Consider the following 10,917-nt stretch of genomic DNA (forward strand, 5'->3'; position numbering starts at 1 on the left):
TGAAAGATCCAAAAACTATACCAATACATAACGACATGTTTATGAAATTATAACAAATCTATTGGTTAACAAATTTTTACTCGTTATTGCAAAATAATGAACTTAATATATCTGACATTTTCTCCCTACCCAGTTTACCCCTATACATTTTTATGATGTAGACTGGTCATTGTTATTGAATCGTAGGCAATTTGATTGGATTAAGTTGTTATTAGTTTACCTTCAAACTTGTTTATGCTTTTCATACATAACTATTGATTAATTAGAACGTGCATGAATGTGTACGGTAACTAAAATGACCTTCAAACTGGACACTGGACGAGTCAATATTATGTTTTATCAATGAAAGTTAAGGTATGAAAGGTAAGAATTGCCACTTATTCGATTTTCACAAAATTTTCGGAATATACAGTTGAAAGGTTATTTTTTAAAAGCCTATTGTGAAAAGTAAAGAGAAAGTTTACAAATAATACGTTTTGTTCCATTAAACAAGTCATTTTCGTAAGAGAAATACCGAAATATATTTTACGCACGACTACGGCAGGTAAAATTATTATTTATCATAATAAAAAAAAGCATTTGTCAGTCTCATTGGAATATGTTGATTACAATTAATCCCAAACTTAAAAAGTAAGTAACTAAAGTCAAAATATGTCCGATCTGCCTATTTCTGCACATCAAAAGTCAATACGATCGTTTTAAAGTCAATTTCGTCTACCTCACAAAATCTTGTTAGGCACTATAGACTACCTATGGGTACATACCAGGGGCAGATCCAGCCATTTTTAAAAGGTGTTTCAACCAAAGATGTGGGAGGGGGATCCAACTGATTGTATTAAGATAGTTTTAGGTTTTATGTGAAATTAAAAAAATGTTTTCAAGAATGTAAAGCTTTCACTGCAATTTAAGAATTGTCTGCACTTGGTCAATTCATTTTGTCATCTTACCATGTAAATAAGAACATGTATAGTAAAACCACGCTTTGTTCATATCAATAAACATACTTACACCAGCAGCTACCTTCTTTACATTCTAAAGTCAAGGGCCTTTTGAAATCCCATTTTTACAATGATATTATAGTGAGTAGATTTACAAAACTACGTAACTTGATGAGCTACATCCAGTCAGCCAAAACATATCAATAGACTAATTACAGGATTACTCAAGTTGTAAATATGTGCTAAATTGGATATTGTATAGAAAGGTATATACTATGAATAAGAGCTTGGGGCAAAGCCCCTCGCTCTAATTTTCATAGTATATACCTTTCTATACAATAACCGAGACGTATTAAATCATTTGATTACTAATTCGATGCATTATAAAATCATTCTTTTACGGTTAAAAACAATGAGAAACATCTATTTTTAATCTATAAAATAAAATCCAACAGACCTATAAAAATCCAATTGCACGTGTTGGTTTGATCTATTCATTTCTTTATGTTTACATCGCTTACATGTATATGGTCATTTGGGGTCAAATCGATAGTTTAAAGTTAGATGAGGTCTGGACTAAAATACACACGAAACGAACCTATATATTATTTACCCCATGCTCTGTAAACTGTTTATTTTAGACTTTTGATAGTTTGGATAAATGTTTTTCATTGTTATAAATCAACTATGAGAATTTGAGTCAAATCGGTGACCATGAAATTGACAGCTAGTGCCCCTTTAAGTCGGGGTCTGTTGTCTTTTATTAGTTTATTATTGTTTTGTCATATATTCTGTTTGTTTCACATTTTGTTAGGTCGGAGTTTTCTAAAGTTGACTACTACTTGCTATGGGTGTTGCTCGTTGTTGAACACCATACAATGACCTAAAGCCAGGTCATTTTGACCTTAGTGAACAGTTGTAACATTGAAAATCATACAATCTAATAAAAAATTTAATCTCCGCACTCGCAGCGACCAAGCATAAAATATGAGCGAGTGCGGAGATTTAATTTTAATTAGATTGGAGATCATAGCACATTTTCTTTTTTGTATGTATGGAAAACATATTCAAATGTTGTTTTTTTTTTATAGAAAATGCTATGTGTAGAGGTATTATCATACAACTGTAAATCGGGTGAGTATCTTGTGTACAGTTACTGTATATTGACAAATCATAGTTCCTATCAATTTTTAATTGCGAAATTGTAGAATATCATCTAAAATAACATAAAAAGGAGCAGCAATAAATTGTTTTTTTTCAATGAGATAAGAAGGAGAAGTTATAATTGGTCTCAGTAAAAATAAGACATAGCACACACGTATTCTTGTTATGCCCACCTACGAAAGTAGAGGTGCATTATGTTTTCTGCTCTGTGCGTCCGTTCGTTCGTCTGTGCATTCGTCTGTTCGTTCGTCCGATCATTCGTCCGTCCGTCTTTCCCGCTGCGGGTTAAAGTTTTTGGTCAAGGTAGTTTTTGATGAAGTTGGTGTCCAATCTACTAGCAACTTAGTACACATGTTTCCTATGATATGCCAAATTAGAGTTTTGATCCCAATTTCACGGCACTGAACATAGAAAATGATAGTGCGGGTAGGGCATCCTTGTACTATGGACACATTCTTGTTTTATTTATATTTAAAAGAGGATTTTACAAATTTTTGAGTTGTATTTTAAATAGAAATTGATTAAAAATATTTGTTTGGTGTTTCCAATATTCACTGGTGCACATGTATGTCATCTGTCACGTGACACTAGTCAAAGGAAATAATTACCCGGAATATATCCGGGTAAAGTTAGTGATGTATATTCTTCATTTTCAATTTCAATCTAATTACAGAAATTATGTATGTCAAAGAGCGCTATACTTTTGTCGTGGCAAATATCTTTGAAGTGCAATTTGCTAATGATATGAACCATGAATTAACAGTTATTCTTTCAAATACGAAAAATTAAATAAAATAGCGTCTCCCTGTCGCCGCCTATGAAAGTGAAATCTTTCTTTAAAATAAACTAACTATTGATTTATGATCAAATAATTGTTTTTTAAAGCAGTTTTTTTTTCTATAAATATTGGTTACGAAATTTTTTATCGTGACTTTTAAGCCAGATGTACTTTTAGATTTAGGCCGGTAAAACGGCAAAAAACTGTTCTACATTAGAACTGTCATTTTTGTTCTAGAGTATAGTTTCATTTGTTATAAACTGTTTGGGGGTTTTATTGCTTCTATCAAAACTATTAAAAAATTGCTCGAAGATTTATTTCTACAATGTATTGATTGATCGATTGGTGGGTGGATGTTAACGCCCAGTCGTAACTATTTGCTGCAATCATACGAAAACCAGGAGATATTTCTCTGTAACATGCGAACAAACTATAAAAATCAAATGAAGATGGATTAACTCATCAAATCAGTACGAAAAACACAAACAAATAACAAATGTTGATAACCTTTATAAAAAGTTTGTTTTCAAGAATAGTAAAATACATACATCGACGGTAGTTTCATTTACGAACTCTATATTTACCAGGCTTCAGCTGGCCCCATAACAAAAAAAAATGTGTACTAGTTCAGAGAGAATGGACGTGAAACTTATAAGACGACGACAAACTGACAATGCCTAGCAAGAAATAAAAACCGATAACAAGATAACAGTAAACAAAACACAACATAGACAACTACAGACTGAGCAAACAAACACCACATAACTAGGGGTGATGTCAGGTGCTCTAGAATAATAAGCAGATCCTGCTCCACTCTTGAAATGGCACCTAACTGACTTATCTGATACATATAATGACTTTATATAATGACTATATATTGCCTCTTAATGTGATTGTACAATGCTGAGAACCGGTGAAAATGAAAGGCTGCACCGAGCATTTCTATCATGTTATAAACAAATCAGCCAATCACTATATTCTTTATTTATGTCACAAATACAATTCTACGAAAGCGCATTTTAGCGTCATAAACAAAGCCATATACGATCATTGAAAAGTAAATAACAAAATTTAAAACTCCAAGGAAAATTCAAGAACAGAAGGCATTCACAAAATGCCAAAAACAAAACTCAAACAAATCGAACGAATGGAAAAGAACAGTCATCTTCCTGACTTTGTACATGTATTTACGTAGAAAATGGTGGAATATTACTTACTAGACAATGTGTCACGTGATGCTAAATATGTCATAGTTGGTTGACAAGAACATGACTTGTAAGATGCAATTTGAATTAAAGAATTATATAAAAACGTATATGGGGTAACATTGTATAACAATTAACCCCTTTGACCTTTGTCCCTTTACTTATATGCTGCAACGATCTAATAATATATTGCAAACCAAAGAAACTCTCTTGATCAAGCACACAAGAATTGGGAAATGATAATTTTCCTAAAACCGACTTTACAAGTAGGACACCTATTATTTAGGTTGATATAAATTAATTTAACAACGAAGTGCACTTGTGATTAAACAATGATAAAAAGGCGTCTGTAATGACCATGATAACGATCGGATATTGACTATTAAATCGTGGGAAATTTGTTTATATCATTCATACAATTTCTATACATCTCAAAACTATAGCCAAATAGGGATTGGTTTTAATAATTGACGATATTAATATATTATATAATTATTTAGTATGACATTAGACATTATTTTATTTTTCCAATCGTATGTGAATTGCATACTGCATTCATTAAATCATTCATTTATATCTTATTAAATTAACTTCATGATGTTTTAATATTTGACCTATAATGTTTTCTATGATCCATGCATTGGTTTTGTTTTATTGTATAAAAATCATTTAACTTCGGAATACGAAATTCTTGTCAATATTAAATAAACTGGTATAATTCTATGTACGTTGGTGTTTAATTTTGTAGCAGTTCCTATCCATTATACCCTCATTTTCCAGTGGCAGTCCAAATTTCCCCGACCATCACCCTAGATGGCCTCTATTACAACAACCTACCTATTGTATTTATTGTTTAACTTGTTCTCGTCCTGAATATGCATGAAATATTTGCAGTTCAGTGTTTCTGTTGTTCCGTTATTCCGTTGATTTCCTCTTATAGTTGTTTCCTTCGGTTTTTGTTTGTTACCTGGGTTCGTGTCAGTTAAATCGATCTATAACTATTGAACAGCGGTATACTACTGTTGCCTTTATTAAGAACTAACGTGTGCACTAAGTCAGCTTTCAGTTCTTTTTGGAAAACAAAAATAGAACAGCAACAGATGAGTTGTAGGCAGACCAATAAATACCTTGATAGAAGAAGATATGAGATGTACGTCAAAAGGTAAATATTTCAACGCCATCTCAAAACTTCTCTCAGTCAAGAAATTGCCTATTCTTTAACAAAAGTCTATATTCCATATACAAGTCTTAATTGTCATAACCAAAAAAAGTCGTGAATGAACGATTTAAAAACTAGTTAACATTTCCAAGCATCATATTTTTAGGTGTTCAAAACACTTACATAATAAATAAAAACAACAACAACAACAACAACTTTAGAGATTGCCAACATTGGAACCATACTCATGTTTCTGGAACTGAATCGAGTAATAATAGTCGAGTTGACGAGTAATCGCGATTCATCTCCTCAATGACATCCTTCATCCGTGAAACGACTCGAAACTCATCAAATAAAGGTAAGACCAGAATTAGAACAAAGCCAACTACAATAACTATTGTGATAATTGTACAGCCTTATTTTCAGAATATAGTATGCATATAGAGTAAATATTCTTTGATACAATGGTGTGTATGTCAAAATATATTCAGAAATAAAACACAATCCAGTCACACATACTGTTTCTTACAGTATATCTGAAGAGCCAAACATAGCGCTTAAAGGTAATTGAAGTACATTATGTACCTGGAATGTGTTTTTATTCTCAATATATTTTAAAATATATAAAGGAACATTCGTTCTATTTATATTTGAGATATCTAGTTGTAGTGATGAATAGTTTCAAGCATTTATAATTGGTTTGCATGTTAAACATGTTGACATGAACTTCATAATTGATAACTCAAAGAACAAAAACCAAGTTGTGATACTTTAAATTTTGAAAAAAGTCATCGAAAATAAGTCCCATTTCCTCTTGCTTAATGTATGAACTATTTATCCCGGAAACTGAAATGTTGACATTTGATTGTCGGCCTTGGCCTCGTTTTCACTATATGTATTGCAATACACATATCCATATCATGGTGTCAATGTTATTTATTCATTTGCATGTATTGAAAAGGAAGAGTATAGTTTGAGATATGTGATATTCAGTAGTTTTTCATTGGATATTTTTAGTACGTCCTGAATACCAAGCTTGATACGTAGAATAATTTGATATGTTAAAATCCCATTAGGTTGATATTTTTAACACAAATGCCAGAAATTCTAAGTAATTTGTGTTTTAAGGTCATAGTAACATACGATGCATAACTGGCACACATAACATGACAAACTTTTTTAACTTAAGTTCATAATTAAGCCAAAATAATTGCAGACCCAAATAGAACTATGGAAACTTGTATTGTAAAAAATATAGCACAGTTTGTCATAAAATACTTTATTTCCCTCAATTTAGGAGTAAAAACAGTTTACTCAAAAACACTAAATAAAAACGAATTATATCAGGACCAATTCATATACATTTTGGCTTATTTGGTTTCGGGGTTTGACAGACGAGTTAATCATGAAGGAAATTTCGGCGAACTATGATCACTTTGTAAAACCTCATCTGTTCTGTGAATATATCACATAAGGTAACCATAAAGACAACAGAAGTATACCGGTGTTCAAAAGTCAGCGATCGACCGATAGAAATCAAATCCGGGCTACAAACTAAAACCGAGGGAAACGCATAAACTATAATAGTACAACAAAGGAATAGCAGGAACACTGAAATACAACAAAAACAAACGTCAACATACAAAGAAACGAACTATTTGATAACATTTAACTGCCATATTTCTGACTTGATATAGGACTTTTTAGAAAAAATTGTGACTTGAACCTGGTTTTATGGCTACAATAAACATACTGCTAAAATGACCACACTACGTAGGTTGTATTTGTTCTTTTGAAATAAATTGAATTTGTATGCGACCCAATTAAATACATACTTATATCTCCTTTACAATTTTGGTAATTGTTAAGAGTGTCTTTCTATTTCCAAATACTCATATTTACAAGAAAAGCATGAAAATTTGATTAAAAAAATGAGAACTCCCATCATTAACAAGGAAAAACAATAGGTACAGCGGAAAGATAGGCGTGTCGTACTGCATAGTGGTCAAAGCGTATTTTGCAATCAGTAAAACAAAGTGCAGAACGAAAGAAAATATGTCCTTCGCCATATGCGCAATAATCACATAGTCATCTAATAAGTTGCCACATTTGGAGCAGGATCTGCTTTACCTTTCCGGAGCACATGAGACTCGTGTTGCTCTGTCTTTAGTTTTTTATGTTATTTCTTGAGTACTATTATTTGTCTGTTTGACCTTTTCATTTTTAGCCATGGCGTTGTCTGGTTATTTTCGATTTATTAGTTTGACTGTTCCTGTGGTATCTTTGACCCCTCTTTTGTAGATAACCACCGTCTTATATTGGTGTCGACTATGCACATTTATAGTAATAGTATCGGTTAATGTTTGATTAAACCGTTTCTCAATAAATGCACTTTGAATTGCAGGTGATGTATGTATACTCAACTCAGAACAGAATATTTAACTATCTAGAAATAAAAATTATGTTAACATGTAAGTGCAAAGAAGGAGCAAAAAATACCAGAGGGACATTCAAACTCATATATCGAAAATAAACTGACAACTCCATGGCTAAAAAGAAAAAGACAAACAGACAACTAATAGTACACAAGCCCACACAAACTTGTGGTGATCTCAAGTGCACTGGAAGAGTTAGCAGATCGGGTTGCTGGTGTTACTACAAACCCGTTGAAAAATTATAATCGGTAGGTCAAACTTGTGAAAAGGAAATGGGATTGTAGTTACGACAAAAGGAACATATCCGATATTTTCTGTTAAACGAAAAATCCTTAACGGTCAACCAGCTCCTGATGGCGTCCGTAAAATTGACGAATATATGATTTCAACTTCATCATTTGGAACTCTAGGTTTAATATCTTCTTTGTGAGCAGCAACTCTCTATCAAGGAAATCATTCATGATAGAACAAGGAAAACAAATCCCGGGAATATCGTATGAATTGGAAGATATATACTCCGTATGCAGACGCTGTTGGACTGTTGCTTCATAGAAATGGAAAGTTCACAATTGGGAAGCTGAAATAATCTCTTTTGTCGTGAATTTTTGTTTTCATTCGACCCTCATCTACAAAACTGTTTTGTTGGCATCTTTGTCATAATTACTATTAGCTACAACATTGTTTTATTGGCATCTTCGTTATATAAAAAAAGTAAAATCACAAAAATACTGAACTCCGAGGAAAAATTAATCGTAAAGTCCCTGGCAAAATAAAATGACAAAACACATTAAAAGAATATTAGTTTGTATGTTTATATTTTTAGTCAGTTGTGTTGTTTGTCTGTGATTTATGTTTACATAGTTTGGGCTACTGGATCAAAATAAATGTAACATAATTTAACCTACATTTTTCTGTGTGGTTTGTTCACTCAATTCCATAAATATTACAAAAGTATGAACTGTAATACAAATGGGATGTGTAACTATCTATAAAAGCAAGTTTTACCCACAATTGGTTTGCTGAAGATGCCTACACCAAGTCAGAAATATAACAGTTGTTTTTCACTCGGTCCATCGCTTAATAACGATTGATTTTGTAAGGTTTAATGGACCTCCTCTCATTGGAGTTCTGTATTTTTGTAAAATTATTCTATCCCACTTTATTATTATTATTTACTCGAAAAGCACTTTAGATGCACAAAATGTGATTTTCATTTAAAATCTTTAATATTTAGTTGTATCTATTTTGAATGTCGAGTGTTTACACAAACAATAGAAAGTGGCTCACTAGGAGAACATGCAACATAAGAAGACTGTGAAATTTTTTGTTTTGAAAAGGTTGACAATAATTATTATATTTGATCTATTGTATTGTTAAACATTTAAAGGACCTATGTTGACATCCGTTTCGTAAGATGCTTTTTAAAAATTGATTTTTAAATTTCATTTCGTGGGAATTTCTGCAAAATCTCATTGTGCATGTATCGTTTTCCATGCAGTAAGCGTGTTTTGTTTATAATTTGGAGGATTTGGTTGTGATAACATCTTTGGTGGTGTATGCTTAATGTTTTCCTAACTTTTACAGACGCTGGATAATTTGAAGGGTGACATATAACTAGTCTAAGAATGTGTTTTGTCCTTATTAAGTGGGGTATGTTTTTGTCTTGTTAATATTTTACCTTCACCCCTTATTAATATTACTTAATTCCAATCAAATAAGATCGTGACAATGTTGAATTAAATAATTTGATAAATTAAACATACATACAACATTTTGCGGGGTTAGCATGTTTGTAAGCTGTTAACCCTTTCCTTACCTTGAACATTTGTGTAAAAACACAGCATTGGAACACACTGTAAAAAGGTAGTTGATAAAGGCTTGACTCGTCAAATTAACTCAAAAAACAAAAAACTTATGACACAAAGCTAGTACATATCTATTAACAACTCATCAATAAATAAATTGGGTTTGTCAGACTAAAAAATAATTCTGAACGCATCAACTGTATTTAGTGTGCTGACGCCAAAACCAGTGTGCGAAAAAAAAACCTTGTGCAGTTGACGTATGTGCAAATATGTTATCTTTATGATTATCAAAACAATATACCTTTTCGTTTTATGTTCTTAATTGATTCACTATGATTTTAGAAAATGCAAATCACATGAAATAGAAACTTCTTTGTGTCGTATTGTTGACAAGAGATTAAATTCCTGTAGATGTGTTTTTGTAATTAATGTATTGATATACTTTACACAATAAAAGCATATAATTAGTATGAAAGTTTTTTTTTAATGCATTTGATACATATAAATATACTTCCTTGTTCGTATATTGGAACTATTTGTGACGAGTGTTTCTTTTTAAATAACAAAAGCCTCGCAGATACAACTGAATAAAACATAGTAAACAGACTCTATTTTAAAAGAGTAAAATCCATTTTATTCCTTTTTATAATCTTTTTCAATGTTTACTATAAATGAATACATGTTTCATTAAAAAAATACACAACTTTTACAATATTCCATGTTTTTATTCTCATAATTTATTAAACTTACAATAAATGTTGGGGAAATTTCCCAAAATATATGATAGTTTTAAAATATTTGTGGTAAAAATGTATATGACAGCTATTTATTTGGGAAATGTCCCGAAATCATTTTCAACATTAAATTTTATGACATATATATGTTGGCAAAGCATTTTAACAAACAGACCTGAAACACATTTCGGGAAATATCCCGACAAAAATAAACTAAGTACAAAATGTATAACACAGATGTCTTCAAATATTTCGGGATTTATCCCGAAAATATGAAATGTATATGCTAGATCTCATGACTAATAATTTCTTTCCACATTTCGGGAAAAATCCAGAAAATATGAAACCAATATCAGACACACACTTGGTGCATAGATTTTATTTACCCACTTCGGGAAAAATCCCGAAAATAAAATCTACCAGCAAAAATTATGCATTTTGATTTCTTTTTACCCATTTCGGGAAAAATCCCGAAATAAAATCTACAAGCAAAAATTGTGCATTTTGATTTCTTTTTACCCATTTCGGGAAAAATCCCGAAATAAAATCTACAGGCAAAAATTATGCATTTTGATTTCTTTTTACCCATTTCGGGAAAAATCCCGAATAAAAATCTACAAGCAAAAATTATGCATTTTGATTTCTTGAAACATATTGGGAAAAATCCTGAAAAAAAACAAAATCTTTTCACAACACAGA

This window comes from Mytilus galloprovincialis, chromosome 7, assembly GCF_965363235.1.
Source record: "Mytilus galloprovincialis chromosome 7, xbMytGall1.hap1.1, whole genome shotgun sequence".
Lineage (NCBI taxonomy): Eukaryota > Metazoa > Mollusca > Bivalvia > Mytilida > Mytilidae > Mytilus > Mytilus galloprovincialis.